Raw genomic sequence first — 14,530 nt, 5'->3', positions numbered from 1 at the left:
TGCTATCTGATGTTCTTTAGTATGTTATTTTCATTAAATAAGCTCTTACTGTAAAAGGCAAGCTAGCTATCTCCTGAGACTTCAGTCTTATGTAATGACAGTAGAAATACCAACAGCAGAAGTTTCATGCTAATGCCTAGAGACCCCATCAAAAATTGAGACTCTCCAGGACACAGAGGAGTCAACATACAGCTGCACCAAACTGCTCTTTATTGAAGTCTGGACACTTACTGCTTCAGGCTTCTTTGTAAATTCTGAGAGTGTGCTCAACTGCAGTGAATATTTTGACTTCCACAGACATTATCTGAGCTAGCTTTGACACTCTTTTAAAGGATCATTGTGGATGACTTGTTGGTCACCTGCGTACGCATACAGCTTCTTGTACCTTGGTCAGGCCAGGTTTCCACCACAGATAACCACAGACATAGGCAAGAAGTCAAATCATTACATGTTGAGTGCAATTAGTATCTAGGTATTGCTGTGACTGAAACAGATCCGATTCACTTTTAGGTCAGTCCAGTAATGATTTGGTATAACAGGTGAATAAATTGGAATGAGTTTGAACTGTTTCAAACTGATTTATGTTGGTAAATGGAACATCAAAAAATAGAAAGGTCATGAGACAAGGGGCAGCACTGCAACACAGTGTGTTGGCCATTTTATCTTGTTGCCAGAGGCTGAGCATCACTTGTCTTCCCAGCTCCACTGGCCCCTGGGGCTGAGCTGCTGAAGAGGCTCTGTCATGCTGCTACCAAATTCAGGTAGGTCCAGTGCTAAGGGACGTAGAAGCTAAAAGGAAAGGGAGGACAAGTTTGTAGCTCCCTGTCCTGTTAAATCTGCGCCTGTGGAATGTACACATAAAGATGCATACCCAAGTACTCCCAAACTTCGGTAAGGAGAAGCTCAAGCAGTTGATTCTCCCTAAGCATTTACAGCACCCAGTTAATAATCACAATACATAGTCCTTTGCCAAAACCAAACACTGGTCACCCCATTACCCAAGTAGTTGGGTTAAGAGGTAACCTTAGCAAACTGCCCCTCTCCACCCTGAGCAGGTCCCTGCGCTGTAATACTGTGCTGTGTTGCTGAACAGGCACACAGCTAAGCAACAGCCGCTTTTCTCCTTGCTTGAATTCTCTCATCCAGCAAATGAAAATCCTGATTTTTGGTTCAGTCCTACAGCAATTTCAAATCAGACTTGAAAAGCTAATCATGGTGAGTTCTGGTCTGAGAAAAAAACCAGTCAATAGCATTTCTCCATTCATGTTCACGTTCATTCTGACTTCCTGGTCACAGCACACACTTTTGATACAGAAACACGCAAAATGAATTGCTGAAAGTTACAAAGATAATCTTGTAATATTCACCCTGTTATCCTGAGGCTTCAGATCAGTGCCTTAAAATTCATCATTTTAATTAATCTTGCTTGTCCACAGAAAAGGTGAAACTTTTCAGTCTGCCCTTTAGTATAATTAGTATCTTATTGTTCGTCTGAAAGTCCTCCTCTTTTCATCTAACTCACCGATGCATTTTGACAACTAAATTGGGTGAACAGAAGCTTTAATTACTTTATTTTTCTTGCTTTTACGCACTGCATGCGATAGCAATAGATTAGTCTAAATCTGTCAGTATGAAACTAAAGCTTCCTACACAATTTTTTCCTCGGCAATTATAAATGCAGAGAAATAACTGTAGTTGCACCCATCTTGTAGTCATTTCTTCATGATACCAGAGAGCCATACATATCTGCATGCATGCACACACAAACACCCTGAAATTTAGCTATGTGCGTAACTAGAAGGACAGACAGATACAAACGTATGTGTAGTCATTTCACTTTTTATAAACATGCTCAGCACATGCCACTCAAGGATTTATAACTTCGTCTGGGCACCTTAATTCCTTTATACTACAGTATGTTAAGTCATACCCAGTTGTATGCTTTAAGTACCTTAGATTTATAATACTGCCATCTAAAATTATAATATATAGGATCATTATAAGACAACATTTTATGAATATTTTCAGAAATTAAAATTCATTCATTGGCTCAAGCATATTCAGAACCCCAGCTACTGGTAGCTAATGAATTTTACATTATGGTTTGCATTAGAAAATCCATCAGATCCAAGAAGCTAACAGCATGAGGGCATATTATTAAAAGTATTGCTGGCTCAATCACTACAATGCAAAGTACTCATTTCAAGGGCTTCATTTAAACCTGGGTCATTTTATATTACATCAAACCTCCTTCTGAAGATGAAAAGCTGTCTCCATGCACTGAGTAAGATTTAGGCTAAAAAGGAAGAATCTCTGCTTACAGTACCCATACCTGTACAGATACAGGCTTTTTTTGGACCAATGTCACTAGGCAATTTGTGTTCTGCCTCAAGACAGTAAATAAGTATAGACTAGTCTACATAGATTAGACAATATTAGACAGCTAGTCTAGAAAACAGAATATCACCAGACCTTTTCAATATGAAATTACTGAAATTGCTTTATTCCTTCATAGGCCATAGTCAACATCAACTAAGTACTGAGATGCTGATTCAGCACATAACTTATTTTAAACATCTCAAATGTTTGATTAGGCAATGTGCTTAAGTACCTTGCTGAACAGGGTGCCTTGATAAAATTATGAATTCTTGCAGCATGACCAAAGAATTAATTCATGCCTATCAACAAACTGAACATTTCCATTCAGAGTATTCAATGTGTATGGAGTACAGCATCAACCCAACAGGCAAGCTGAGAAATTAGATCTGCACAGGAGTGCAAAGGATGCAGAAGGTGATAACTGACTCCACATCACTTGATAAGAATCTTTCAATAAGAAGATTGCTGCGAAAGACATAGGACTGCTACTCTGACATTTTTAACTGACTGAAGAACTTTCTGACTACATACATACATACGTACACCACAAGAACCTGAATTGATGTGTCTTGGCAGTACACATGCCTGTTTTCCATGGTATCTGTAGCAAAATTGGTCTTTCAACCACTATGTGCTCGTGTGTCATGGTTTAACTGCAGTTGGCAACTAAGCACCACACAGCTGCTTGCTCACTCCGCACCCTCCCAGCAGGATGGGGGGAAGAGAATTGGAAGGGTAAAAGTGAGAAAACTTGTGGGTTGAGATAAGAACAGTTTAATAATTGAAATAAAATAAACTAATAATAATAATAGCAATAGTAGTAGTAGTACTAGTAGCAATTGTAATGAAAAGGAAAATAACAAATAAAGAGAAATAAAACCCAAGAGAGACAAGTGATGCAAACAAAAACAATTGCTCACCACCAACTGACCAATGCCCAGTCAGCCTCTGAGCAGCAGCCCTCCCCAACCTTCCCCCTAGTTTTACTGCTGAGTATGATGTCATATGGTATGGGATATCCCTTTGGTCAGTTGGGGTTGGCTGTGTCCCCTCCCAACTCCTTGTGCACCCCCAGCCTCCTCGCTGGTGGGGTGGTGTGAGGAGCAGAAAAGGCCTTGGCTCTGTGTGAGCACTGCTCAGCGGTAACGACACACACTGTTTCCAGCATGAAGCCAAACCATACCCCTAGCTACTATGAAGAAAATTAACTCTACCCCAGCCAAAGCCAGCACATCATGTGAGCGCAATCTCTCTTTGAGCACGATCTCTTTATTAGGGCTGTTCTTCAAAGAGAGGTTTTGATAACTTAAGAGACAAATTACCCAAGGTAGCTCCTAACTTCCTATTTTCTGCTAGCTTGACTTTGTCTGCCAAAAATAGAAATGGAGAAAAAATGGATTTTTTTATTCTGGTATTCTATTAATTGTCTAAGATATCACCAGAAAGCCATTCAAACTTACCAATCTACTCATGTAATTTCCAGATCCAGAAAATTACAGAAAAAATTAAGAAGGGTATTTATTGATAAGGTATTAAAAAAGCACTCCAAATAGTCAATTAGGTGAAGAAGTCAACAACCAAAAATGAATTAGCTGGAGCTGAAGGATTTTCTGTATTAGTTGAAAGGAACCTTATGTCTGTCCCTGCACCAAAACCAGGTACTGAACAGCTGCTGCCTAAAGAACTACTGTGTTGGTAAAAATACCAAAACAGACATAAAAAATGTCTGGTGGGTCATGAAGCAAGTGAGTAGCAACTGTACAGCTTCCAAATAGGGACCAATACATAAACTGGGACCTCAGAGGAATTGGCACTGGGTTCTGTGCCATCCATTTTTATTAGTGACCTATGGGACTGTGTGAACCCCGCTTCATCAAAATCACACAAAGCATATGCTGAAGGATGACAAAACCCTTTGAGAATAGAGACATCCTGTAGTTCTGAAGAGCTTAAAGGTTACTTTCAATAACTGTGGTTTAATGTCAAGTAATGAATTCAGAAAGTGATAGAACCTAAATGCAAAATAGACACTGCTGTATAGAAAGTACTAATACAGAAATAAGCTTGAATCAGATTGATAAGACATAGACTTCTCTTTAAGATATCAAGAATTCATAGTTTTCTCTTCTGCTATATGAATTTAGACGTCTAACTCTGAAAAAAAATTCCCAGTCCTATACATTTTTCTAAAAGATGGTTCAGTTTTGCCATATTGCCAGAACACAAGGCAAAAGTACTGACCTAGTAAGAATATAGCAATAAACATAAATAAATACAGAAAAGTGCACAGAGCTCCATGCTGCAGAGAAGAAGTTCCTGAAGCTCAAATTAAATTGATTCTAGGACAGGATCACTCAATAGACATTTTCTGATGAAGTAATACTCTGGTTCTACATTGACTTTAGACAAGTTATCTCAGGAGTATTATTAATACTGCTCTCTTACATTATATAGGTGAATGATATCTAATTAATTTGTCTTTATTCTGAAAACCAGGGTAATTTACTTCCATGAAATGCCTTCACTGCACCATTCTAGACAATTATTATAGCCCATGAACATTTTTTTAAGCTTTAAATTCTGTATTATATCAGTCTTTTATGAAATGAGACGTAATTTACAAGCTGGATTCATAGTGGGAAAATAAGGTCAGCCGTGTCACGAGCACCCTGATTTTAACAATGTTTTTGGAGCTTTCTTTGAAGCGCCAAAATATAAGTGCAAAATATGTATAGACTGGCAGGCAGATTAATGATAATGGAACCTCTCAGGTCACAGATCTGATATAACAAATACTAATTTCTAGGATAGCCAATGCTAACTTCTTTCTTGCTAATTTCTTACCAATACATTTAATTGTACAAAAGAACAGATTTTTCACATCAAATGCAGAATAAGCTCTATTTAGTCACAAACAGTTTGCATTCTAGACTTAAAGCTCCCTCCTGCAATTGAGTCCATGCAAATACCCAAGACTTGTAACTCAATTTGATTTTCCTTGCTCAGATTGCTAGTGCCAATTGGGATGCCTGCTGGTAACCCTCTTAACATTTAGATGCTGATCTAGGAGGTCACAGGTTTCTGTAGGTCCTGTGCCACACCCAAGAGCCCTGCGTCATATCCGAGTGTCTTGGACACATTAGTTATTTCAAGTAGCACTAAATGCCTACACATAGATAACTGCATCAGGCCCTTCAAGTTAAAAAAATGATGGTTCCTATGGTCAATAAGCCGAGTTATCAGCCTTAGTTTGCTTTCTCCCTATACCACCATCCAATTTTAGAGCACAAAACCTTCTCTTCCAATCAAGAGACTTTCCTTAAAGAATATAATTTACAGAAATGAAAAAGAAAAAAAAAAGATACTCCTGGCATATCCATAATTAATGGCTGTAATTTTATATCAATAAAAATCAGGAAATCTGAGATTAAGGTTCCTGTGACAACAGTATACCAGTAGCATTGTGCAGAAGGGTACTTGTTTGAAATAACTTTTCTATTTAGAATATATCCTCTTAAAAGCTCAGATTGCTCATGCCAAGTACTATACAGCTGCCAATATAGTTAAAAATATTTCTTTCATATTCCAAGGTACGCTTGTTTTCAGAGACTCTGAGAATTTTAAAGATAGCAAGCCTAGATGGAAAAGTACTTGGTTTTTAAATCTCACTCCTTACAAAAAATAAAAGGGAGAAGGGTTAAAGTTTATTTGTTGCTTGGTGACTGTGAAAGCAATCTAAGCACCTAGACAAATTTCCTTTCATTTGTCTTTTTTAAATGTGTCTTTTATTCCCAAATCTGTATCTTAATTCTTCTTGTGCTAAACCAACCAAGTCCACTTTCTTCAGTGGAAAGCTCTGAACATACAACTGCTATTAACAGATGGTTCCTAGACTACTTCCTTATACTACTGCTCTTTTTACGGAAAGACCTAAAAATAACAACCTCTCCAGTACAATGTTACAATAATTATAAGAACTTTGTTTCTATCATGAAGTTTTCTACTGATCATTTCCATAATTATTATCACATTATGATCTCAGCTTAACAAGGAAGATATTGATGTATAAATCAGCTACATTGGTATTTCTAAAATCTACAGTAGTAGTTTATTATTAGTAGTATTGGGTACACTTTTTTTAAAGTGTACTCACTGCCAGCTAACTCTCCTGTCACTGAAGTCAGACACATATATTACCGTTAACTTCAGTGAAAGGGAGTCATACTGTAATTGAGTTCTATTGATAGATCTTCTAGCTTGTGCAGAAAGAGATTGCAACTTCGGGCAATGCTGCTGCTGGAGTCACTACAGGTCTAGATAATCCAATAACAATATCATCCAAAATCACTGGTGATCGTTAAAGAAATTTCAGGGACTACCTCTCTGGTTTAATGATTACAGGTATGTCTAGGCACAATTCTTCCTCTGATATTTTATAATAGCATTGCTGAGGGTCATTTTTGAATGTTATGTTTTACTTCTAGACAAACTTAGGTCTAAAGTCATCGTGTACCATACTTACAGAACCAGTTTCCTGCTTTTAATCTGAGAACAAAATCTGTTTTATCTTTTAAACTGTAAGTGTGAAAACTTCATCCATATTTAATGTTTCTCATAATTATATCTGTAATTATAACTATAAAGCTTTCAAATCTTTCTGGTAACAGATTGTCTCTGATATCTATTTATTATTTTTATCACATTAAAAGCTAAGATAGGGCATGCTTAATGGACTCATGACTTTAGGAACACTGCAAACACAAAGCTTATGCTTTGGCAACATTCCATATTTTACATTTTAACTTGGCAAACACACATTTCACTACTCAAGAATTAGTAATTGAGGAGAATATCAGACAGCATCTGCTGGGAGTAATTATATTCAAATCAACAGGCCCAAATAACTGAGGGCATCTCTCATCTCTTCTATTAATTTTTAATAAATCTTGAAATAGCAGGGAAATTCCAGAAGAATGCTAATGTGCCATTAATTTTTAAAGAACAAGCAGTACGACTGGTTAGCCTGACTTCAACCAAGACAAAAGAAAAGAGCAAGTTGATACAAAATCTAATTGATAAAGAGTAAAGAACATAAATGTAATTAATGGCAGGCAGTATGGATTTAGAGAAAATAAATCTCATCGTACTAACGCAATTTTGATAAGATTACAGATTTGTTCCTAAAATTGCCTAGCTTAGACTTTGTAAAGTAATTCATTCAATAACACATGACTGATTAAAAAGTTGGCACTCTATAATATCAATAAAGCACATGCTAAATGGGCTGAAACTTGATTAACTGACATGTCAGAAAATCACTTGCCAGTGAAATGATCATCATGATCTACTGTAATCAATGAGGGGGAAACAGGTATAAAATCAAGAATATGGAAAGAAACATAAATAACAATGAGGACAAGGCAGTCTGCCAAGTTATCAGGATTGTTTGGTTACCTGGATCCAGTAAAACAAAATGTGCTTTAATACAGTCAAATGCAAATTTATAGAGGTAGGATCACTGAAAACAAACCTTATGGCCTATGGAATAAAAAGGATAAAAGAGGACGGAAATACTATATTCCAGAATATAGATGCTACGTGACAGTTTGAGATGAGGGGATATAATAGGGCATCCTCTCATATTTGTCCCAAGAACATCATGGCAAGAAAGAGCCAGTGCTTTCCCAGACTGTACAAGGAGAACAATAATGAATTAATGTCCCTCTCTGTATGGCACTCATACAAATTACGATTAATATTACGTACAGGGTTTTTTTGTTCATATTTTTTAAATATTTGACAAATCGAGGAAATCATAGAAAAACATGAAAATGAGAACACTGGAGAACATACTTTGCAATAAGAGACTTAAAGAGCTAAATAATGTTTATAAAAAAGTATATCGAAAGGTGCCTCAATTGTTGTGTGTAAATGGATTCACACAGAGAAAATACTGGGGATTAATGTTCTGTGAAATCTAGCATAAAAAAGTATAACAAGAATACAAAGCTAACAGTTGAAGCCAGACAAAGTAAGATTATAAATTAGGAACGCATTTTTTAACAGTGAAACAGTTTCTGGTATAAGCAAAAAGTTCCCTTGCTTATGAAGCCTTCTTCTGCCAACTAATCGAGAATAGATACATAGCCAGGAGACAAGCTGGAGTCAGACACAAGCTTTCAGATTTCATATAGGGGAAACAAGATGAAGTCTGACTAGATGATCCATCTAGATGACTCTAAATTCAATGGATAGATACTGTAATATTTTACTTCTGCTAATATATTGTCTTTCAGTATATTTGCCCCAAGGTATCTAGATTTTTATATCTTATCATTCAGTTCAGATATTTTATTCATTATTTATATGTTCAGTTTCAGGTTTCAGTACTGGGGTGTTTTTTGACACTTTTCACAGTCCTGCAGCATCTAAGCTTGAGCCTTTCTTGACAGAACTTTGAGATTCTTGCTTTTTTGGTCAATTTTTTCAAGAAGAAAATTGTTTACACATTTATTCAACAAATTAAGAAAAGTACTGGTCTTACTCCCTTTCTCCTCCCACTCATGTTCAGTAATAAGGCGAGATTAAATCAGACTGCCTATTACATGAGGCAGTAATACTAGGTAAAGTTTGATTTGAATTTGATTGTAGCTTTTTTTTCATTTCATGCATGACCTAAATTAGAGTCTACAAAATGTGTCTTTGATGTTCCATCTATTCCTATTCACTGCATAGGAATTCTGAAGAGATTCAAATTAAATCACCGACCTTATCTCACACTTCAGGATGCGAAAATTCAAACACCCAGTGTCTCTTAGCCGAATCACTAGTAGGAGCTGCACACAAAAGGCTGCAGCTCTGCTATCCTGACTCATACCACCTCATTTTGGGCAATGAACACAGATAGGGAGAAACACATCTCCAGAGGTTTGAAGGTCAATGGGTTCAGCCACACTTTGGGGCATTTAGGTTCTTAACACAGGTCCTAACATCAAAACCAGATGACTGTACTAATGGCAGATCACTTATGTTACACAAAGCCAACGCTGTCGTTGCCCAAATGAAAACAGGATGATTGTGGCTACTTAACAGTTTTGACAATCTATTGGTTTGATCACTAGTTACCGGCATAGGAAGAAATGAAATTCAAATCACTGTTTTGTTATCCTTCAGAGCAACAAAGCCACCAAAGTTAACCACCAAAAAATGAGTAAAAGAAGAAATCTTTCCTATAGGCAGTGAAGGAATGTACATCCAGGCACTAAAAAGCAAATCTCAAAGAAGAAAATTTTCAGAAGTTCCATTATGGATGGAACTTGAAGTAGTACGCACGAACAGTACTATTTTGAGATTTTATCAAATGCCACGTGGCATAACAACTCTCTGACAGCCCATTTTTGTGACTGCTACAATCAGTCATGAGGAAGCTGAATTCAAATAGCAATTGCAAGATATGTACGCTAATGCAAGGCTTGTTTCACAGGAATCGAAGCAACATGAATTAGTGGTGTTTGCACAATAGAGGAGGCTGTCGCTGTAAGTGCTAATACATAGGAAATAATCTAGCTAGCTTGCACAAATCTGCATTTCACTGAGGTGTATCAAATTAGGCTTATTTACAAGTTGAAGCGATCTCATACCTATAGTACCTATTACACCGCAATAAAGTATATCCTCAGACAATTTAAAAGAAAGAGTAAAAAATGCCTCCATTGTCTTTTAAATTGTAATGACACAAACTGAAATATATGAAACAATTTAAGCTGAAGACTGCATCCGTTTTGATTTTCAAGTATGTTCAGGATCACTTAAAAAAAATGAAGTTTGCATATCAGACTTCCTTGGATTAAATATAGAAAAATACCTTCTCAGTAGCTGTCTGCCTACTATAGGGAAAACACAAGGTCACTAAACTGCACTGTAGGATTTGAAAATCATAAGCTTGAAGTTCAGCTGGGATTCACTTCCATCAAAGCTCAGAAGCACTTTTGGACCTGTCACCCACAACAACAGAGTTAGCTACAACTAGCGAGCAGCAAAGGTTTTCTTGCCTGTCTTTGGACCACTGCACCATGCAGTTTTATCTCGACAAACTTTCTGCTTAGACACAAGACAGGGTAATCCTTAACATCATAAAAGAATACTGCCCTGAATCCAAATCTGAAGTACAGCAAAACAAATTCCTTCCTAAAGCTTGTGTTGCAAAGTGTCAAGACCATACAGGATGCCTTCATCAAACACATATGCACAGGCCAGTCACTAAGAGGCAGGAGATGCAACTCTGCGTAGGGAAAGAAAGGGGCTGCTATTGCTGAGCACCTAAGAACAAATTTCAACGTCATCCAGCTAGCTCAAAATGGAAACTATTTAGCATTTAATGATTGGCCATTTGACTGCAGTTCCACTTGGTGGAAGCGGCTGTTCCACCAAAGCTCTCACTTTACCATCGAGAAAGCAGATTGATCTCTCCATTTTATAGCATGACTGGTACGCAGGGTGGACAGGAAGACTTACTGCCAAAACTGGATCACTGCTTTACCCGGTGAAAGGGCTTCACTGACAGGGCATTACAGAGAACAGTATCATGAAAATATGCAGCTGCAGACCTCCAGTAAGGTCAAATAATTTTGTCAGTAAGGGGTCTGAAGTGTTGCTGGGGCTCCAAGAAACCCAAATGTAAAATCCTAAATTGGTCTAGCCTTCAAGCCTAGAGGCTACATCCAGCTCAAGAGAGAAAACTAAATGAGCTATTGACAGTCTGTAAATAAAGCTTTTTCTTCAAATACCAGCTGAAGGGCCCTTCTCATTAACCTGCCAGGTAAAAGGTATACAAAATGTTGGTCAGGATTGTAGTTTGCCATGGTTTAGCCCCAGCCAGCAACTAAGCACCACATGGCCACTCACTCAACCCCTCTTCCCCCAGTGGGATAGGGAGGAGAATCCGAAGAAAAAGGTAAAACTCATGGGTTGGGATAAGGACAGTTTACTAGGACAGCAAAGGGAGAGGAAAATAACAATACTTAGAATATGCAAAGCGGGTGATACACAATGCAATTTGCTCATCACCCAGAACCTAATGCCCAGCCTGTCCCCAAGCGGTGATCCCTCCTGCCCAGCCAGTTTCCCCTCTTACATACTGAGCATGACATCATATGGTATCAAATATCCCTTTGGCCAGTTTGGGTCAGCTGTCCTGGCTGTGTCCTCTCCCAGCTTCTTGTGAAAATTAACTTTATCCCAGCTGAAAACCAGGACAAGTTTTAACACTGCCCCTAGGCAATGGCCATGATGATCAAGAAAAGAGTCAGGCAGCATAAAAGATCAAGCTGTAAGAGGTAATAACTGTTGTTCCTGCTGCCTTGGCAGGTGCCCTGCATAAGGAGAGAGTGTGAGGATGCCTTTGAGGCAAGCTAGGAGGGCAGGGATGAAGACAAGGAGCTTGAAGGGAGAAGATGGGCAGTGAACTATGAATCTGTGAAAGAAGCCAGGCAAATCAGGCATCAGTGAGTCCAGCAGTGCCTGTTACAGCAGGGACAGAATGGTGGCCAGTATTTTAGGCACTGGAAAGAGAGGGAATGGGGTGCATTTGTGTTGAGTACAAACAATGTGGTTCACTGAGTATAAAGGCAGCTGATGAGTCTGTTCTATGCTAAGGAGTTAGGGAGTGATGCTGGATTTGGGAGCTTTGCTGAAAATTTATTTAAAACTCTTCTATCTTAAATGAGAAGGAAAGGGCAGGGGACTGAGGAACCGATGAGGTAAGGGGCTGGAAAAGCAGTGGTGGGGGGAAGGGGATGTGTGTAAAGATTGAGTAGAAACATACTTTACATAACTGTAAAACCAAAATGAGTAGTAACACCTCTGATAATAAGAAGTATGTTTTGGTGAGAGAACTGGACACGCCAAGTGGGGTAGGACAAAAAATGAAGTCAGAACATTCAAGAACATGCTCTCACCCCAACTCCAATGTTTAATTATACACAAAGAGAGAGAAAACAACAAGATGCAGCAAGCCACTCTCTCACCTCTGCCCTAACACCCAATAGTTCCATTCTTGTATCCAATCCTCTGCGCTGTCAAAGTGGCCCCTTTAAAAGAGATGCAGCAAAGGCAAACAGCTCTTCAGATGCTGAAGATAACAATACCTGACTTTTGTTATGTCAAGAAGGACCACATAGAATCATAGAAAAATAAGGTTGGATATGAACCCTCAATGGGACATTAAATATAGTTCCCTGCCCCAGACTATTTCTACCTTTCCCAAGAGAAATTCCCGCAGCCTGTTTTAAAGATCCCTAGTGGAGAAATTCAAAACCTCTCCAAGGAATGGACTCCAGTACAGCCTTATCCCTACCACTACAAATTTTTTCCCGATATCTTATCTAACCTGAAATTTAATACAAGTACTTCTTATCCTAGTAGTAGTACAGAAAGAGACCAGATTCCTTTTTTCTGTGCAACAGTTTTTATCGACTCAAAAACTGCTATGTGTCCACTACTTCCTTTCAGCTAAGCTAAAAAACTGCCAAATGCTCCTTATCAGCTCAACTCTATAGGTCTAAGCTCATTCCCTTTTCACTTCCTTTAGACTCTCTCCAAATGATGCCTATATGTTGTCTGACACTACAATTTATACATTTTTACAAGAGCACAATTCTATTGATCTTTGTTCCTCCATTATGCTCCCAAATTACTTTATGAAGAACTACCTCCTAAACAGTCATTCACAATGCTGTATTTGTACAGCTCATTTTTTCTAAGTGCAGTATATTGTCCCTGCTGACTTTCATCCAATTTTTTCAGAGCATGTCTTCAATTTGCCAAGATCATTTTAATTCTAATCTTGCCTTCCAAAGTGTTTGCAGTCCCTCCCAACCTCATGTCATCATCCTCAGTGCAATAAGTACATTCTATCTGCCGTCATCCAGGATGTTAATGAAACCTCCAAATAGCACAAGACAGACTCATGTGGATCCCTGCTCTTTCCGTTCTGACAACAGGCCATTAATATCAACTCACTGAGCATGTTTTCCAAGCAGTTTTGCACCTATTCTATGATTATTTTCACCTTAACCATGTTTCTCCTGCCAGCTTGCAAAAACGTCCTGTAAGATCTTACAAAGCCTTCCTAAAATAAAGATATATGACATCTACTCTTCTCTCCAATTCACACGGTTGTTACCCTGCCATAAATAATTACATTGGTTTGATACGGTTTATTCTTGACAAATCTGTATTAGCTGCTACTCACTTCCTTGTTATCTTCCAGCTGCTTACAAATTTTTGTTTGTTTATTCACTACAAAATTCTTTCAGGGATAGAAGTTAAGCTTACTTGGCTTTTCTTTCCCTATCTCTAATCCCTTCCTCCTTTTTAAACTTTTGCTGTTTTCCTGCCTTCCAGTTCCTCATCCACCCTCCACAAGTTCTCGGAAATAATGAAATAGCTGGGATGATAGCTTCAGTTTGCTTGTAAGTATCTCAGGATGAACACTCCGGTGTTTCCCAGTCCTTTTTGAATTACAATATTCCAAGGGACTGGGGCAGGAATCAAATTTAGACATCACATTCAGCTTCCAGAAAGCAGTACAAAACTGCAAACAGTCACCTGGTTTTCAAAACAACATATGAGATAGATCACTCATGGAAACAGAGCTGAAGTCTCCTTCAGAACTTCTTTCTTACTAATTCTTGTAACTGCTTGCATACCCAGAAGTGACTCTTCCTCACAGCGTTTCCAGGCTAAGGGAGATGTACTGCTCAGTGATAACTCCTGTCTTATCTGTGAAAGTCAGGACATCCTCAGACTTCTCCATTGGTTGTCTGGCTTCCTCTTGCAATATAAAGAAGAGAACTTTTCCAGCTTCCTTTCTATTCAAGAAAGCACCCAATCACCAACCTGGCAGATTCAGTGGAGAGCACTCTTGCAATTCTGTTTTTCTAGTGATGTCTGGCCTTTCCCTCAATTACTTGATATACTGGAGGTTGCCCTGACTTGCAGCATCCTGGCCTCCTGCAGGTTTCCTATGGAAAGTTCAGTACTCCCCAGACCTTAATTCTGTATAGCAATTATAAGGTAAAAATCTTGTGGATAAATATGGAATTTTTTGTAGTTGTGGTAGTTGTAGAGATGTGGCAGTTATGTTATTCAA

General features: G+C 38.3%; 1 protein-coding gene across 6 annotated transcripts in view; it reads right to left on the bottom strand.

Moving 5' to 3' along the window:
* The window catches only part of NALCN (sodium leak channel, non-selective), a 244,939-nt gene that overhangs the window by 189,185 nt on the left and 41,224 nt on the right, over nucleotides 1-14,530 (bottom strand). The window lies entirely within an intron of this gene.

The sequence above is a fragment of the Balearica regulorum genome, chromosome 1 (genome assembly GCF_011004875.1).
Source record: "Balearica regulorum gibbericeps isolate bBalReg1 chromosome 1, bBalReg1.pri, whole genome shotgun sequence".
NCBI lineage: Eukaryota > Metazoa > Chordata > Aves > Gruiformes > Gruidae > Balearica > Balearica regulorum.
Note: the sequence above shows the minus strand (reverse complement) of the source record. Positions and strands in the feature narration are given on the sequence as shown.